The following is an 18,830-nucleotide window of genomic DNA, read 5'->3' as shown; positions in this document are numbered from 1 at the left end:
GTGACAAACAGTTTGAAGCAGTCTTTCTATTCATTTCCCCCTTTGCTACCTTTGCCTGGCTCTGAATCTGCCTTTCATGAAATGGAGCTGGGTAAAAGCCCCCACCTCTTGCTCATAGAGATGCCTTGGGTTCTTGGGGCAAGGCCTTGGCTATCAGATTGGAGTTGGACCTTGTGAAGAGTTAGCCTGGTCTCCTGGTCTCACCTGTGATCTTCCATGGAGAAAGCTGTGGCAGTGGTCTTGGGACCCTGCTGGAGCTAAGGTTCAGTGCCTGAGGCGGGGCCTCTGTCTCCAGAAAGTCCGAGGGAGCTGCTGGCAGGCCAGACTTGGGAGGATCAGGCAGGGCCCTGAATAGCAGCCATGGGTGAAAGGGCAGCCCCTCTGCTGCATCCTGGGACTTTGATCTCCAGCGAGGCCTTCTCCTGCCTTCTTCCGCTGGTCTCAAGGGCCCCCATTCAGATCTCCCCGACCTTCCCTCCCCGCCTCCCCTGAGTTTGAAAGGCCTTGAATGTAAGAGGTCAGTGGAGTGAGAATCTTTTCACCAGCTCAGAAAGCCAAAGGATCCAGGCCCCGTGTCGATGCTGGGCCAGAGACTCACGATGAGGCAGCTAAGGTATGCTGCAAACAGACTGCTGCCTTTTTAGGAAGGGCACAGAATGAAAGCCAGGACGCTGAGGTGCCAGTCTGTTAAAATAATGCCAAGTTCAGTGTGACCCCATAGTGAGGTTGGGGCAGTTGGCTGTGGGTTCCTCTCAGGACTGTTCCTGTTGCTAGGGTGTTTTTGTATCCCTGGTGGTGCCTTTTACTTGGGAGTGCCTCTCATGTTGGGTTTTCTTGGTTCTGTGTATTTTGTATTAGTCGGCACACTTTCTTTTCTCTGCTTATTTTTCACTCTCTCTTTCTTACCAACCCCGACTCCTGTCATTTGGTCAGAGGTCCCAGGTCATCTGTGCCTAGCAACCCCCTGGAGGACTGTGGTGTGAAGGGTTGGGAGGACCAGGCTCAGCACTCATCCTAGCCACAGGCTCTGGTCTCTCTGCCTTCCCTTGGACATATTTCCTGCACTCTGAACAGAGGATGGACAGAGTCGGGGAGCTAACTGTCAGATTTTAAAGAAGAGACAGGGATGAACAAAGCTGGACCCTTTTGTCAGGAGTTAGCAGCAGCCTTTGCCTATAGATCTTGCCCCAAGATTTCACAGGCCTGTGATCTCAGGGGAGCCCTGCTACCCAGGGTTGCTGAGGCGTCCACAGGTTCTGGGGCATTCTTAAGACGGGGCTAGAATGCTCTGAGGACTTCCTGTAGGGGCTTGCTGTAATGAGAACTTGAGTAATCTGGTCTTTGAACCTGTATTTTGTCATTTGGAAAGGACAGGTGGCAAGAGCCTAGTGGATTACCGTGAGGTTAAAGGAAGTGGCTCCCTGAGGGGTTTGGGTAAAGGCTTCATAAATGGTCAGTGGGGGCTTGAGGATGTGGGGACGGTCATGGTGGGCGCGGCCTCAGGCGTGGGATGGCTCCAGCCACAGTACAAGCTGAAACTCACAGGTCTGCCTGCCACTGATTTCCTGTTTATAACAGTCAAGGGTTGGGGTGGGGCTGGGGGGTACTGAAGGAGTGGAAGGAGGGCAAGCTGGGGAGGCCATGTCATCTAGGCTGAACAACAGTGCCCCCAGGTGTTGGTTGCAAAACCAGGGGCCACCCCATGACATTTCTTTTCTTTCAGGACCCTTCCATTCCCTTCAGTTTCCCACTCTCCTTTATAGAGGAAAAAAGGGCTGAGCACGGCCTCAGTTTCCCATGGAGGCAGGCACAGGGTGCACACCAGGCGCTGTTCTCCAGGATAGGGGACAAAATCAGAGTGCCTGGGGCTGGAGGGCTGTCTGTCTCAGGGCTTCTGTGGCTTGTGTCATGGAGAGCAGCTAGGAGGTTCTGGCACGTGAGAAAACAGGCTGGGCTGGAAGGAGTCCAAGTAGGTCACATGGTAAACCCTAGAAAACCTGGATCCTCAGAAAACCCTTGATGTCCTCTGTGGTCATCGCTGTTAAGAGCCATTGTGACCTTATTAGGTAAGGTGCCCTATTGTGGCGTGAGGGGCTCCCCCGCTGATTCTCACCTGAGCTTCTCCCTAGCCCTCCTCTCACTCCTCAGAGCTTCCAGACCCGTGTGTTCTCTGCCATCACGCAGCAGAACTCTCCCTCTGGCACGGGCTGCCCAAGAAGTTGCGTAGCCAGCCTGTCTGGGTTGTCCGTAGCTGGCTTAGAGTAGGTGTCCAATGCTGGCTATCTGACCTTCACAACTCGCTAAGCCCACACATGCTTCCGGGGTCAGCATGGAACCCTGGAAAGCAGGGAACTTTGGCTGTAGGGAGGTACTCCTTCTCACAGTAGCTTTTAGGGGGCAGGCAGGTGGCTCCTGCCGTTTCTTTGTGGCCCTTGTTGGGACATTCCTGGCTCTGTGAGGAATGTCCTGTACTGTCATCTAGATGGCCTCATCCCTGAGTTCTCTTGTACAGGCTAGAACCAAGGTCTTCTTCAGTTGCTGCTGCTCAACGTTCAGAGCTTGGTGGCAGCGGGCTGGCTGTGGGTCATGATTTCATCTGAGGGTGAAGTCAGATCTGGGACTCTGGGGGTAACCACCCTTTGGGTTTCTGGGTGACTGCTCTCAGCTTGCTCTAGCACCTGAAACTGTGCTAGTTTCTAAGCTCCAAGAACCTAATGCTTCTAGAATCTAAGTCCAGACCCTAGAGAAAGGAGTTCTGTCTAGCCGAAGACCATGGGTGGCAGGCCTCAGCAGGGGCCAGGGGGTGTGTCTGCTTGTGTGCAAGTGTGTGTGTGTGTGCACCCTTGAAGTCAGAGGTGTGGGCAGTCCAGCACAGGGTTATATACTCCGGGACAAGAAGCTTTGGCATCACCGAAGAACGTGTTGGGGCCACAGAGATGCTAAGGGCTGTATGTCTAGTTCCCAGTCTGGTTGGCTCTTCTTTCTCATCCAGCTTTTGAAGCCATCATCGATTCAGCTGAGACCCCCCCAGGCAGCCAACTAGCTGTAAGGGGATCCTGGTTGAAGAGGCCAGGTGGTCTCTTGTGGGGCTTCGTGGGCCTTTCCCTCAGACATGGGGCCTGCCCCATGGGTGTGGGGGGGTTAGGTTTCAGTTCCTCCCAGTTCTGGTTCCTAAGTTTCACTTTGATTCAGAGAGAGAGAGAGAGAGAGAAAGAGAGAGAGAGAGAGAGAGAGAGAGAGAGAGAGAGAGAGAGAGAGCCTGCCTATGTGGGAGCCAGAGCTGATGATCCTCCCACCTCCCTCTATTTACATGCCTGCTTAGCCCAGGCCTCCCATATTTCCCCAGACTCTAGCTCCCGTGCCCTGCATTTGTGTTCAGGGATGCCTAGGGATATATGACAAGCAGTTCTCAGGTTTTGGGGCCCCTTTAAACTTAAAAAAATTTATTGAGGACTAATTAAGGAGTAAAATTGAATTATTTATTGACCTATTAAAATAATAATAAACAACACATGTTGAGATAAAAGCTGTTTTCTAAACTGAAAATCTAGCAGGAGAGGCACTGTCTTACACCTGCGCAAGCTTCCTTAGTGTCTGGTTTGACAGAAGACAGCTAGAGTTGAAAAGATGCCTCTGGACTCACTGTCACAATACCATACATATCCTAGGCTCTGGAAAGTGCCACCCTGTGCTTTCATCGTGAGTGAAGGCAAATGACCCTGTGGCATCATGGGAAAACAGTTCCAACCTCACAGATCCCCTGAAGGTCTTGGGAACCCCCTGGTTCTCTGGCCTGCACCTGGGGGGTTTCTGCCCACATTGCTCCTCGCTGACCGTGTCTGTTCATCTCTCACACAGACAGAGAGAACACATGTGTGGTGTGAGTTAAAAGAGGAGTTTTTCCCATGTCTCCCATCTTTAACCGGGAGGTTGTGGCTGGACACACCAGGCTTTGGCAACCCTCTCATCTCACATGGCGGCTGTGTGGTTTCTGGCTCGTGTTTGTTTCCACAAAGAGGGATGAGCACTGAGTTCTTCCTATGTCCAGCAGCTTGTCTGTAGGGTTTGAGGTCTGACCTCCCTCCAGCTTGCTTCCTTCAGTGCTTCCTCAGGGCGGGGAACCCACCCAGCTTCAAACCCAGTTCAGTTCTGCACTTGCTCGCAGGCCCTGCCCTAGGCATATTTTTGGTGGAAGAAAATCCCGCCATGATATTGATTGGGAATGAAATATGAGAAAATAAGAAAGTGCCTCAAGCATTTATCTTGACGCCTGATACTGGGCAACAGGAAGATCTGAACGCATTTTGTTCTGATTTCATAGGAGCTTCTGGGTTCTGGGTGCTCTAGAGAGAGCACCAGGGGAGAGTGACTCATACGCATGTGTGTGCACAACGCATGCTTGGGTGAATGTATAATTTCACTTTGACACTCCAGTCCTTCCTTTCACTGGCCGACATATCATTTGCTGGAGAGAAAAGGCATGTCCTGAGAGAAACTGGGATGTTTTAGGTAAAGAATATAGATTAAAAGAACTTATAAAAGAGATGATGGTGTGAGAGACATTGCTTAAAGTGAGATCAATTGAGCTATGACCCAACAGAAGGTGTGGCCCCTTGGGAAAGGATTAAAAGTGAGGAGGGGTTAGAACTTCCCAGCACCAACCACCAGGTGGCACCATTGACCCAGGACAGCTTAGTTGCTGTCTAGGGCACCAGGGCAGTGGGTACTGGGCATTTGTGAATCGATATGCTTGTTCCTGGGCTGGAGTGGCATGCCTGGACAGACTGGCCATTTGTCTGAGTCTCTATTCTCTGCCAGAGGGAAGACTGACCATTATTGTTGGGATTAATCCCATCCTTGTTTTTTACCTTGTGGCTCAGACATCTTGACACAAACCTTTCTAGGTATTCTTGGGTCTACCCTGAGCCTTTACTTGATGTGTGACCTTGGGCAAGTCACTGCCTTCTGAGGTTTGTTTTCCTCATGTTAAAAACAAACAACTGGATCTTAAGGGTCCCACCTCTGGTGGTGTGTTACCACATCTGGTGGTGTGTTACACTGCTGCTGGAGTTCCATTCTGCCTCTTTCTTTTAGCTATATGACCTTGGGCAGGTCACTTCTCACAGGAAACACGTCAGCAAATATTTTCCTGGTTTTAAATGCAATGCCTGATTGGAAAATGCTTTGTGTGTGTGTGTGTGTGTGTGTGTGTGTCCGTCCGTCTAGCTGTCCTCTCTCCTTAGGTTTGTAGCTCTGCTTGTAAACACAGAAAAAGGCTTTGGGTCTTTGTCTTCTTTAAGACACCATGTCTCTGTCTTAAATATTTCTTCGATCTCCTTCTTTCTCTCCATCTCCATGGCTACTGCCCTGGTCCAAACATTTCCTTCTGTCCTTTTGGACTACTGTTACTGTCTCCTCTCTGTTCTCCGCCTCTGGATTTCTCCAAAGGGTCACACAGCATGCCCAGTGGCTGCCTCTCGAGACTGAGTCCCCTTACTTTTCCTGCCTAGTTCTGTCAACCCAAGGTTCCTTCAGCAGTTCCTCAGCACCACCTGCCCTTTGTCTGCTGACATCACACAGCTGGGTCAGAGTCAGGTGACCTGAGGTCTACTGAAGACTCCACCCATCACTCCTCCCATGACTTTGGGAGCCCCTTTTGAGCGCTTCAGTTCCCACAGGGAAACAAAGGTACCAGTCGTGCCTGCCGCTGAGCCACAGGGATGGGCTGAAGCACGTGAGGTGCTGAGGGAACTTCTGAGGCCTTTCATTATGGTTCTGTGTCCCTTCTCTGCCCCACCATAGCCCCACAGTGAAATCCCAAGAACTCGGGGTCCAGCTTGACTTCTGCAAAGAAGGATCCCCTGCCTATCTGTCCCTTCTACCTCTGTCAATAAGAATGAAACATCTGTCACTTGTCCATCCCCCTCAGTCCCCAAGACTGTGAGCTCCATGCAGGCAAAAGGAAGCCTTTTGGCAGCAGTCACCACCTCCCCCTAGTGTTGAGTTCAGGGCCTGGTTCGTGGTAGCAAATATGTCCCCTATGTCTGAGAAGGCATGGGTTTGGCTGAATAGTAAGGGCAGACTGTGGAGTGGGACCCAGAGAGCCTTGCCCGTTAGACTCCCCACTCCTGCCCAACCCAAAGCCTCCAGCATGGCTGCCAAGCCCCATAAAAGGGAGCTGTGAAGACCATTCTGCAGGATACATCTGTATGTGTCTCTGTCCTAAGGCAGATGTGCACACATATGTGTGCCTAAGAGTCTCCCCTTGTCTGATGCCTGAGTATGTGCCCCTAGTGTGGATGGGTCGAGGCCCTGACCAAGAACTGCAGGAAGGAGCCATACGATCACTAGCACTGACAAGTTTTGATTGGCATGCACTTAAACGACGAAAGCAGTTCATATAAGCCAGTTTACCAACTGGGCACTCCCACCACCCTCTGGTTTTAGAGAGAGTCAGAGCGTTCAAGGAAGTTGTCCAAGGCCACACAGCTCAGCCGCCACTTTGGCACCCAGGCAGTTGGCTCCAGTGTACCCTGACGTGTGTCACTCTGGTCTGCCTCTCAGCGTCACAGTAGAGGAGTGAGTGCCAGTGTAGGGTGGGTGTCCCAGAGGACATAGCCTCAGCTCTGTCTAGCATGGGCCTTTAAGGCCACTTCAGTCCTGCCCTGAGGCTGGACGTGCATGGACACAGCTCGAGCTTGTTTCTCTCGAGGTCTCCATTCTGGAAACTTCTCCAGCTACTGCGTGCTCTGCACACTTCCCTGCCACATTCGACCTAGTTAGCCTCAGCCCTGGCTGGTCATTTGCATGGGTGACATCATGGACGGATGGGGGCCCTACCCAGTCTTTAAGCCACTGGCTGTGGGTGCTTTCACAGCAGAAGGCCTTCCTCCATCCCTGGTTTCTTTACCTGCCCAAAGGGGGCTTTTCATGTCTTTCTTGGTAACTAACAATGTTACCTATAATATTTAAAGTATCCTGGCCAGAGGAAATGGTTACTGTTATTTTTCTAATATCAGAGCAGAGAGGTTTTCCTCTGAATCTACGAAGAATCCTTAACAGAACCTCGAGGAGGCATTTCTCTATCTCCTGACCTTTTACCCCACCCCACTGTCATTTTCCTCTCAAGGTCTCAGTATATAGCCACGACTCACAGTGATCCCCCAGCCTCAAGAGCTAGGACTGCAGGCATAAGCCACCAAGTCTGGCTTTCTCTTTTGCTTAAAAGTGGTTTATCAGCTTACTGGGGTTATTCTGGCTAGGTTCAGAAGAAAAAGCTAAAAGAACCAGCTGATTAACTGATTGAGACAGGGTCTGGAGTCTCATGTTGGTCCTTGACCTTGCTTTGTAGCCCAGGGTGATCTTGAACTTCTGACTTTGCCACCAGGTTTATCTGGATTTCAGGTGCGGCATACACCCAGTTTATATAATGCATCAGGGTCTTTCCCGGTGCTTCATACAGGATAGACAAGCACTCCGCCCATTGGGCCACACCTCCAGCCCCACCCAGAATCCAGACAGGCAGCATCTTAGCCCCATGCTTTACAAATTCAACTGATCAAGCTGTGCTCTAGGGGGCTTGTGTAGGCTGTGAGCTCACACACGGGTGGAGGAACCCCGTTTCCTTGTTTGGTTTCAGTACTGATCAGTGGTGGTCCTGCCCCATCTGGTCCTGAATTTGGATGCAGGAAGACTGGCAAATCTTGTAGCTCCTGGTCCCCCTGTTCTCTCTCCTCCATGCCCCCCTCCTTCTCCATCTTCTCTCTTCATTTCCTTTTTCTTTGAGACACAGACTCTATCCAGCTCTTCTGAATGGCACTTTTGTTCAGTGAACATCTCTCCTCTGCAAAGGACGACTGGTCAGGTTTGTATCTTTTAAATGCTGGACATTTGATCAGTTAAGAACCCTCGTAGCGCTCTCTCAAGAGACAACCTTAGGGAGGCAGGCAGGTGTGTGTGTATGTGTGTGTGTGCTGGAGACAGGCAAATAGCAAAAGCTCTCTGAGGCCTTAGGCTTCGTCCCTCCAGCAAATGGCTCTTCCCCTAACCTCCTTTTCATTTCTTCCCTGTGGCTCAGAGAATCTTGGCTCCTTCAGAAGGCAGAGGGGTCGGAGCAGCAGACCCCAAGCCTGAGTTGTCCTTGTTCAAGGCCTCTTTGAGAGAGAGAAAAGGGGGGAGCATTGGACTCAGAGTCCTGGGCCCTCAGGTCTTGCCTCTGTACTCCTTGCTGCTGATCTTGAACAGCCTTTTCTGGGCCTAAATCTCCTTCTGTTTTTTCCTCTCTCCCTTTCTTCCTTTGGGTGTGTGTGGCATATATATGGTGTGTGTGTGTGTGTGTGTGTGTGTGTGTATGGCACAGGAATGTGGGTGTGCAGGTGCCCACACCCATGTACACTCATTGGGAGGCCGCAGGAGGGCATAAGAAGTCTTTCACTATTGCTCCCCATGTTATTGCCTTGAGCCTGGTCTTTCACCAAACTGGAAGCTCGCCGTTTTGTTGAGCCTTGTATGCCACTGAGCACATATTCACATGTCTCTGCTACCTAAGGCTAATGGTACAGACACACACACAGCCATGTTCCACATTTGCAGAGGTGCTGGGGATTCAAATTCAGAACCTTGCACTTAAAGAACAGGCGATCTTGCCCACTGAGCCATCTCCATAGCTTCTTCCCTTTCCCCTTCCCTGCTCTTCCTAAGTCTTGTCATGTAGCCTAAGTTGACCTTTGAACTCTTGCCTAGACCCCTCAAGTGCTGAGATTTTAGGCACATGCTACCCCACGCAGTTCTGTTTTCTTACCATCAAAAGAGAGAGTGAGTGATTCCTTCCGAGTCCTGGCAAGTTTAGCGAGCCCCAGAACACAGGAAAGTGCTCTGGGAGCGATGGTGCTCTATGCAGGCAGAGGGCATTGATGTTTGTCTTATGTTTGCCATCTGTCCACTGGGAGCAAACAGTGAAGCCAAAGATCTGGAGGAATGCAAGTCCCACAGTCACTTGTCTTTGGAAACTCTGGGATGACTTCCCTGCCTTGTGCCCCAGTCACTTTTCAGGAATCAATCTTGGTGGTCCTCACCTACAATTCTAATAGGAGAGAGTGGAGGCGGGCGGATCACCAATTCCAGGCCTCCATAGAGAGAGTCTGTCACAAAACAAAACAGAACCTCAACAATGGTAACAAAAAATAGTGTCTCCTGGAGCCGTGGCCCCTTTTATCCCTAGAACCACACAAAGAGGTCACGGTGGTGCACACCTGTAATCCCTGGTCTCAGAGAGTGGAGGCAGGAACATCAGAAGTTCCGGGTCATCCTCGGTTACATAGGATGGTCCAGGCCAGGTTGGAATATAAGAGATCTTGTTTCAAAAGCAAAGCAAGCCAGCAAAAAGAATCTGCTTCGGTTGTGAAGCCCAGGGCACCAGACAACTGTCTGTCCATTTCCTCAAGCACACGCAAACTTGAAGATTCTAAGCATCCAAGTTCTTCTGAGCCTTGGCTGGTGAGGAAAACCACGAGGGAGCAGCGAAAGGGAGTTTATTAAAGACCATGCCAGCCTTGTCACCTAGCGAAGGTCCCTCTTCTTGGAAGCAGGAGTTACTCCAGGGCAGGCTTGTTCGGCTCCGTGGGTCTCCCTCCAACTCCCAGGCGGGGCCTGAGGGTTGCTGGCCCCGGAAGGCTCAGCCATGCCGCTCGCGGCGTAGGAGGAGAACTCAAACCCACCGCGGCAGCACCGGGCGCCCTCGGGAAGGGGCCTCCCGCCATCGCGGCCCGCGCTGGGCCTCCGCTGAACATTTGCAATTTAATTGACATTTGGCGGCAGGAAGCCAATCAGTATAAGTCAATTGACGTTCCGAGATAAAACTAATCGGCGGTCGGTCGCTGCTCCCGCCGGCGCCGCAGCGGCTGGGCCTCGGGGCGCAGCGTGGCGGCCGCTGCGCCGCGGGCTGGCCCCGGCAGGTAACGGCGCTGGCGCGTGTCTCGGCCCGCGAGGGGGCAGCCCGCGGCCCGCTGATTGCCGCGCAGCCCACGGTGGCCGGGAGAAGCCCCGTAATGAATGACTTTATTTGCCGGGGCCCTGCTGAGAACAATTGAGTTTGTTATGGTAACAACGGATGCCAGCTTTCCGCCACCCCGGGGGGCGCGGGCGCGGGCGCGGGCGCGATGGCGGCAGGAGCTGGGCAGCCGAGCAGATGATGCGCGAGCTGAGCACAGGGGCGCCGGAGCGGGGGCCGGGGACGGAGCAAGTGTTACAGCCGAGCCTGGCTGAGCATGAGAGTAGCTGCCGGCCGCCTTGGACAGAGCTGCCAGGACCAGGGACACACAGTGCCGAGACGGATGGGAATCCATTGAGTTTCCTTGTTTGCTGGACCAGTCTTCCTGGCTATATCTGGGACCGTCCCATTAGCTCTGAGCCTGGAAGGGAGTTCCAGTCACTTTAAATTTTTTCTTAATTAATTAGCTAATTAATTAATTAATTTTGCAAAAGGGACAAAAGACATTCTTTCCTCAATACTGCGGCTTGGGGAGCCGAGGGACAAGATTTCAGAATCAGTGTGCTCTGCGTGAGGATGTGGGCTGCCTCCCACGGGATCCCCTGTCTGCATCCCAGTGCTTTCTGACGTGACACCTGCCACAGGAAGTCCCCCCACCCCGGTCCCCACAGAGAAAGGTGCCTTCGAGCTCTTTCAGCAGCCACCTGCTGCCTCCTCTATGAGGCCATGAGTTCTGAGGGGAGAGGGTTGGAAGTGCATCCCAGAAGCCTTCTGGAACTGAAGCTGTTAGCCGCCCGCCAGTTTCTTTCTTCTTGGTAATCTTGTTTCTCTCTGGTTCTAGACACCAGGATGTCTCCCCACCTCCATTTTACAGACGCACAAGCTGACACACAGAGCCTCTGAGAAAGCAGGGCCCAGCCTGAAAATGCAGCACAGGTTTGCTGTGAGAACTTGTCTGCTTTCTGTTCTCTTTCCAGGCCTCGGTTTCACCATCTCTTAAGAATGAGGGAGTCGAAACTGACTCTCAGAACCAGTTGAATGGGAAAGACATCAACAGGGAGACTGGGGCTAGGATCAGGTGTCTGTTTCTACCTCAGAGCTCTTGGGTGTGACCACCGGAAATCAGTCATCCCCCTTCTTCGGCTTTCTGAGGCCGAGTGTGAGATTGACAGGCTCGCTATGTGAAAAGGATTGCTTAAAGCAGCTCTCAGAAGCACAGGAACTATTACTGTCTTCATTTTTGTAGATGGGAGCTAGGATGGTTAAATAAACAGCCTAAGGCCACAGAGGCAGTAAGCTGAGGTCTAGATGCAAACCAGATCAGTTGGCATAGAGAGCATGTAGCTCTTATAACCCCACCTTAGTTCCACCCCTTTCGCTCTTGTAGCCCCTCAAACTTCTGGTCAGAGTCTGCAGGACAGGAGGTAAGCTGACACTTCCAATCTTCGTTTCTATTGTAGACATAGGGTCTCATGGAAGCCCATATTGCCTTGAACTTGAACTCACTGTGTAGCGAAGTCTAGCATCCTCCTGCCTCCGCCCTCTCAGCTGGGATCACAGGCATGTGTCACCATGCTCTGTTATCCAGTGTCATCTCTCCCTCTGGCTGTGCCCTTTGTACCTGACTGTGGATAGCTGAGAGAAAGCTCGGGCACAGGGTGTCAGCGAAGGCCCTTCTTAGCTTTCAGTCTAGCAGGAGTTTAGAATTTGAGAAATCTTTTTCCCCTCTCTTCTTTTTTCCTTAGACCAGCTCTCGTGTAGTGAGGGGGGACCTTGAACTCCTAATCCTTCTTCCTCTACCTTCTGAGTGTTGGGATTACAGGCATGCGCCACCAAACTGGCTTTGAAAATGCTTTTCTGAAGAGCAGAGTGGAGGATCCAGCCTTGCCTTTCGGAAGCAGGCTTCTGGTGTTATCCCTTACCTGGCTGTTGAGTTAGAACTGTTTTTGGTACCTGTCTTCTGCCCCTGAAACAGCTTCCGGAGAAGTCTTTTGTATCCCCAAGTTAGTCCTTTCTCAGACAGATAGATTAGGAAAATGGTCTCCAGTAGAGGACCGTTCTCAATGGCAGGCTTAGAAAGGGCTGGGAAATCATTCACACCAACCAACTTCATGTCCTGATGACACATCGTCTCCTCAAGGCACTTTGCTGCCCTAAAATGAAATTCAGGCAAAAGAGAAACAACAACACACTTCATCCTAAAGAGTAATATCATGGCCCAGCTGTAATAAAAAAGGGAATGCAGATAAACAAAGTGACAATGAAATGTATTCCCCCATTATGTAAACGCTCAGGGATGATTGCACTAGGAGACACTTGGCGGTTAGTGTGGACCCAACATGAGCCCACCAGCTACTGATGCAGACGACTGTGGGTTTTGGCAATATCAATGCCTGCAGCATTGCTGCCATCGGTAAACTGCTTTTTTGAAACTGTGAACGTGTCCTGATAAAACTCCAGCGGGTGCAAGGCACCATCTTTTCTCTATTTATATGGTGGTTGTATTCTTGGGAGTCAGTAGATATTAAAGCAGCAGGGTTTTGTGGGTCTGAGTAAAACAGAGTGAGGCTCTTGGCCCAGATATTTATACACAGTTTCTAGCAGCCTGACTGCTTTAGAATGACATTAATGTGGCATTCTAAAGATACGTGGGGTTCAGGATAGGGTTTTGTTTTTGTTTTTGATTTTTTTTTGTTTTGTTTGTTTTGAGACATGCAGATTAGCCCTGTGTGACGCACAGCTGAGGGTGACCTTAATCTTCCTACCCTCCTCTTAGTGCTGGAATTGCAAGAGTGTGCCCCCAAGCCTGGTCACACGGGACAATCGTCCCTGAACTTTGGGATGCTTTGTGGCATCTCTTATCCCTGACATGCCCTGTTCTAACATCTCCCCCCAAACGACCCATCCACAGGCCTCCCAAACCTCTCGTCTCATTACTCTTACTAAGAGCCACTTGAACAGGAGGGCTGGAGAGATGGTTGTCCCTAAAGCATCTATACAAAGACTTGCATTCACATTCCCAGCACCCACATGAGAAGCTACAGGAAGCCTGTCATCTCAGTGTGGAGGAGGTGGAGACAGGAGGATACTGGGGCTTGCTGGCCAGTAAGTCTGGCTGAATTTGTGAGCTCCAGGTTCATTGAGAAATGGTCTCAGACAGTAAGGTGGAGAGCGATAGAAGACAGCTAACAGCTTCCTCTGACCCCCACATGGGAGCTTAAACAGATGCCATCTAGAAGCACACAACAAAGGCCCATTGCAACAAAAGGTCTCTCTATGGTATTTTTCTATGGGAAGGTCTGCAAGGTTTGTTTGTTTGTTTTTGAAACAAGCTTTGGCAGTTGGGGGTGGGTGTGGCTTAGTTGATCAGGTGTGCGCTTGACAAGCAGAAGGGGTGAGTTCAATCCCTGGAACCACGTAACCCGGATGTGGTGGCAACCCCTGGACTCTCAGCACTCATGGGTCGGAAGTTCCAGGTCATCCTTGGCTGCACAAGACTGTGTCTCCCCCTGCCCAACCTCCCAAACAAACAAACACACGAGAAAACTTCCTATGCCGTGTACCTACTGTGTGCAAGATCTGTACCGTGGAGACATAAAAGCATGTCACTTGAGTTGGATGTGGCTGGACCCCCAGGAGATCTCCAGCAGTGAGCACAGCCCCACAAACCTCTATTCTCCGAGATCCCCTCAGCTTCTTTGCTCATGCCTCCAAATGCAACCTTGGCTGGAATATCACCTCCTCCAAGAAGCCTTCCCTGACTCCAGATCCCCACAAATGCTTGAACTAGAGGATCCAGCCTAGCCTCCTTGGTGTATCTTGTCTGTTGTTGTTGTTGTTGTTGTTTATTTAGAGACAGTCTCAGGTGGCCCAAGCTGGTCTTGAACTTACCAGATAGCCCAGGAGAACAGCCTTGAGCTCTTAATCCTCCTGCCTCTACCTCCTAAAGGCCGACACTACAGGCATGAGCTACCACACCCAGCTTTCTAATTTTAGTTAAGTGGAGTAATTAATTACTTTTTGAGACAGGGTTTCACTTGGTAGCTCAGGCTCCCCTTAACTTTTGTTCCTCCTCTGTCATCCCTCAGAGCAGGGGGTGGGGGGTAGGGGGTGTGGGGGGAATGGACTGCAGATGGAGGGCACAACGCTCATCTTTTCCCCTGTGACCAGGCACTAGTCTTCTTTCTCCTGTTCTCACTGAGTGACCCCGGGGCTTCACTGTGCTCCCTTGTTTGGGGTCTGCCCGTTGTACTTTACTGACCTCAGTGCACAGACGAGGTAAGGGACAAGGTGAGGAAAGGTCACACAGTTAGAGCTTGCATCCAGAAACTAGACCTTGATCTCTTGAACATTTCCAAAGCCAAGCCTCCTGAGGGGGAGTCACCATTAGCTCTTCATCCAGTGCTGGTCCTGAGGTCTCAGTAGTGGGCAAAGCCAGGCAACTCTTCTCCTCAGAAGTTCTGTCAGTGGAGCCTTGAGCTGGGCATGAGAGCCTGAGACCTCTGGGGAGGGAGTACATCCCCCCCCATCCTTCCCCGCCTTGTTGTTTATATCCACTCTTGTTTATTCACCCTACAGGTGTGTAGTGTGCGCCTGCTCTGTGATGACCTTTGTTCTAGATCTAGGTGACAGGGACACGGCAAAAGGATGAGGCAGACAGAAGTACTCGCACACAAGAGTGGCATTCCAATAAACAGGGAGAAACGACAAATAAAAACTAAGAAAGACAGATGTTGCATTGTTAAATGCTTGTTCCCCTCAGAGCTAGGCATGAAACCCAGGCTACCGGCTGTGCACGCGTGCTTGTTGATGGTTGAGCAGGATAACAAAACTAGGAAGGAGTTAAGGGATGCACTGGGGGTGGAGACTTGCTTTCTTTTTGTGTTTGCCTTTTGTTTTTCTGAGACAAGGTTTCTCTGGGTAGCCCTGGCTGTTCTGGAACTCCTCTGTAGAACAGACTCCCCTGGAATTCAGAGATCCACCAGCCTCTGCCTCCCGAGTGCTGGGACTAAAGGTGTGAGCTTTCATGGCCCAGTGGGGGCTAGTTGTCTTCTGGAAGCTGAAATGTCATTTGAGCAGAGGCACTAAGAGAAACGGCAATGAGCCAAACGGACACCTGGGAAAGCTCTTGAACAGCAAGTACAAAGGCAGAGCATACTTGATGTAGCTGAAGAAAGAGCAGCGAGGAGGTCAGAGTGATTACAACAGGAAGAGCAAGCAGAAGGGAGAGGTGTCCTAGAGGTGGGCGGAGGAGATGGTGCAACAGTTGAGTGCTTGCTGTACAAGCCAATGGCTGGAGTTTGCATCCCCAGAACCCCAATAAATGGTTGGGTGGGTGTGGCAGTTCTCTGGCCATTCCAACCACAGAAGGCAAAGACAGAGCAAATTATTAGCCAGACAGGCAAATAGGTGTGACTGAGGACCCTGTCTTAAGGATTAAGGACAAAAACCAAGGACGATTCCCCGTGTCAACCTTGGGCCTACACAGGCACATGAGTACACATTCATGGGCTTCTGCCACATAATGCTCACATATACCGCACACATACATGAAGATAAGGATGAAAGAAAAAGTAAGGACATGTAGAGCAGGAGGGGGAGCAGCCAGGCCTTTAACGACATTTCAGCTTTAAGGCCTCAGCAGGTACGAGCAGCTGTGGGTCTTGCTGAGAAAGCCAGGGTATTAGTAGACAACAGCCAGGACCTCTGACATGGAGTATGGGAGGTCCTCCTGTCACCTAGCCCTAGATAGCCATCACTTATAGAGGACAGTCCATCCTAACTCTGGCACCTGCCCCTTCTGTGGGTAGCCATTCTCCTGCCATGTCCTCTCTCAGAATAAGAAGTTCCTGCTTGCTTGAGCAGATGTCTCCCTCCAGCAGGGTCTCCACACTGTGCCTACATCAGACCATAAGGTCCTCTTCCCCATGTGACAGAGACAAACTGTGAATATATTGATAAGATCAGGGAAGGGACTGGATCTCCAGGGGAGGGGGTGCAGGGGGAGGAGGAAGTCAGGGTGTGATCACTGTGCTGCTGGAAGGTGGGCTGCCATTTTTGTGTGGCGGAAGTGTGGAATAGAGGGTGTCCCAAAGCTCTTTGTCCCACCTACAAGCCACAGCCCTGTGCCAGCTACAGCAATGGCTTCCCTCACGGATGCCAGCTTTATTTACAATCCTTCCCCCTTCCCTTTGACTGCAGACAGTGGCTCTGACCAGACACAAACTCTATTTGCAAACTGCCCTTGCCTGAGTCTCTTTGGTGACCATGCTGCTGCAAGAGCCCCTTCCTCCAGGCAGCTGGTCCCGTCCAGTGACATCCCCCACCTCCCCAATTTCCCAAAGCATCGCCTTGGCTTGTGTTTGGAAAATTAAATACCACAAAGAAACTGTAACTGCACAGGACCATATTGCAAATGGAGAGTGAAGTTGTTGCTGTGGATACAGGCAGGCGCTTTGGCATAAATTAGGGAACATCTTAGGGAAAGAAAGGAAGTTCTGAATGGAGGGCTCAGGACAAAGGTATTTGTTTCTATGAAGCTACTGGGTGTCATGGGTGGCTCAGAGCAACTCTGAGCTTGACTTGTAAGGCAATCTTAGAATCTCTCCTAAATTCAAAAGTTAGAACAAAAGTGCAAAGATCCAAGTGGCCAGGAACGAAATGGCTGGCCGGAGCTGACTTGGCGACTCTGAAAGTGCCTATGGGGTGGTCTCTGTGGGTCAGAGGCACCAAGGGTTGAGCTCCCTGGGGCTTTTGTCATACCTGGCCTGGTAACACTGAGATCTTCGGCAAGCTACCTCTGCGTCTCAGACCCCATTTCCTCTTCATCTGCACACTGGGAGCCATAATCTGTTGCTGGTGTCTGACGTCATTGTTAGAACCAGATAAGCACTCAGCCTGAGCATGTCTGGGGTGTAGAGATTGCTGCTTTGATCATTGTCTAACATACCTTTTTTCCTCTAGGCATGTATGCCACTTGGCTAATACAGAAATACGCTCTTGCTGAGCACAGAGTCAACTTGCTCCCATAGGGAAGAAAGAATAGGGGTTCGGAGCAGAATGAAGAGCCCTCTTGGCGCTTGTGGTTGCTGTTCACCATAAATCCACCCCTCCTATGCGCATGCTTGGTGGGGAAACACACTTCAGATACACACAAAAGCCTTTCAAGTTCTTTTCAGCTGGGACGGGAGATGACACACGTTGGCAGGCAGTGGCTGATCTCTGTGTATCCAAGAGAAGTCGAGCCAGTCCGAGTATATCTAACAGGTCAAGCTCTGAAATGAAGAAGCAATAAGCCAGTGAAATGGTACTATCACCGAAACATGATTGATCAATTGAATTCTATCAGAGACAGTGGACAGTGAGATTAACTCAGGCCTGATAGGTTCAATGAGTTAAAGCATGATGTTCATTTCAGCTTCATTTCACCAGTCTTTGCTTGTGAAATTGGTCAATCAATAGAGGTTGAAGATCATATATATATATATATATATATCGGGGACTATCTTATGGAGAATATCATCTTGGCTGTTGGCTCCTGGCTGGGGCTGCCTGAGGCAGGTAATGGAGACAGAACAAGGATTCCATCAGTCCCATCAAAATGGTCTGGTATATTCTCCAAATGAAAAGTATTTTTGGATCTCTGATGATTTATCTTTTTTTTCCTCTCACTTTGATCTATGACTAAACCCATACCCATCTTGGAGGAATATAGTGATTTCTCTTGAAAACATTTGTGCAATGATCAGACAGATACACTTCAACATATGATCCTTCTTTCTAGTTATATCGTCCATGGAGGGGGAAAAATAAAGACAGTAATTTAAAGTCTCAAATAGGGGTAATGCGAAGATTGCAGAGTATATATGGTTTTAAACTATTATTTATGCCCAGCAGGGGGATGGGAGACAGACTGTTGTGTGCCAAGGGTGGGGGTGGGTCTGAAGCAAAAAGGGACACAGGAGTCCTTACAGATATAACGAAAACAAAGCATTAACCTCCTTGGCTCCCTTGAAACAATCCACCCTCCACAGCCAGTGATAGTTTGCTCGCTTTAGAATGTTTTGAGGAGTGGTTACCATCCTGCTAACTATAGTGTGCATAGCTCTCTGTGAAGTGGAGGGATTGGGTACCATGGGGCGATGGATTAGAGAGAACAGACTGCTTGTTTCCGTCTGTTGTTCTCTGTGGTCATTGTGATGTTCTTGAGGCACAGAAGTGTCCTCCATTTCTTCACACCAGCACTGTCAAGAGTTGTGATAATAAATTTGCACCACTTGGCTATCAGAATGGGTTACATTCTGGGTAAGGAGTCTTGGAGCTGAGCAGACAGTGGAGGGAAGAAAGCCTTGCATAGGTTTGTGCACTTTGTGCGGTACCTCTCCATCTGCATTCTGCTCCTACCAGATCAGTAGCCTGTTCCATGCACCCAGGCCTCTGTACACATCCTTCCCTCTGACGGGAACGTCCTTCCTCTTTCCTACCTTGTTTTGGCTAACTTTTTCCAGTTCACCTTGAGATTCAAACTGAATTGTTTCTAAGAAACCTCCCTTCCCCCCCCCCCCGCCCCCCGGACTATTCTGTCTCAGTCTGGATAACACGGAGTGGGGTAAATTGAGTTCAGAGCACACACTGGAACATTCTGCTTGTGTTTGGTTCCTAGGTCGTCTACTTTTTAGCTGTAGATCTTGAGCAAGGACTTTAACTTCCTTGTGCCTCGCTTTCCGAATCTGTGAAGTAAAGGCAGCAACAGACTTGCTGTCCTTGGAGGTTTGTAAGGACACAGGGAGCCAGGTACTTGACTCCAGGGCTATGCCTGCCTCAAAGGCTCCCAGCACTTCCC

The 18,830-nt window shown here is 50.5% G+C and overlaps 1 protein-coding gene across 1 annotated transcript in view, besides 6 other annotated features; it reads left to right on the top strand.

Moving 5' to 3' along the window:
* Window positions 1-18,830, top strand: part of Pax5 (paired box 5) — a 185,947-nt gene that overhangs the window by 36,338 nt on the left and 130,779 nt on the right. The window lies entirely within an intron of this gene.
* Window positions 1,067-2,031: a DNAseI hypersensitive site, noted in NCBI's record as "HS-A; the nucleotide coordinates are approximate for this feature". NCBI's record gives the evidence for it as "EXISTENCE:in vivo cleavage assay evidence [ECO:0001075][PMID:19345119]".
* Window positions 1,067-6,332: a biological region, named in NCBI's record as "Pax5 enhancer in intron 5". NCBI's record gives its function as "regulatory_interactions: Pax5".
* Window positions 1,267-5,520: an enhancer, noted in NCBI's record as "HSR region including HS-A, HS-B, HS-C; inferred as AflII/HincII fragment". NCBI's record gives its function as "enhancer in B cells" and the evidence as "EXISTENCE:transgenic organism evidence [ECO:0001131][PMID:19345119]".
* Window positions 2,807-3,392: a DNAseI hypersensitive site, noted in NCBI's record as "HS-B; the nucleotide coordinates are approximate for this feature". NCBI's record gives the evidence for it as "EXISTENCE:in vivo cleavage assay evidence [ECO:0001075][PMID:19345119]".
* Window positions 4,438-5,056: a DNAseI hypersensitive site, noted in NCBI's record as "HS-C; the nucleotide coordinates are approximate for this feature". NCBI's record gives the evidence for it as "EXISTENCE:in vivo cleavage assay evidence [ECO:0001075][PMID:19345119]".
* Window positions 5,674-6,332: a DNAseI hypersensitive site, noted in NCBI's record as "HS-D; the nucleotide coordinates are approximate for this feature". NCBI's record gives the evidence for it as "EXISTENCE:in vivo cleavage assay evidence [ECO:0001075][PMID:19345119]".

The sequence above is a fragment of the Mus musculus genome, chromosome 4 (assembly GCF_000001635.26).
Source record: "Mus musculus strain C57BL/6J chromosome 4, GRCm38.p6 C57BL/6J".
Taxonomy (NCBI): domain Eukaryota; kingdom Metazoa; phylum Chordata; class Mammalia; order Rodentia; family Muridae; genus Mus; species Mus musculus.
The sequence above is the reverse complement of the archived record's forward strand: the minus strand, read 5'-3'. Positions and strand labels throughout refer to the sequence as shown.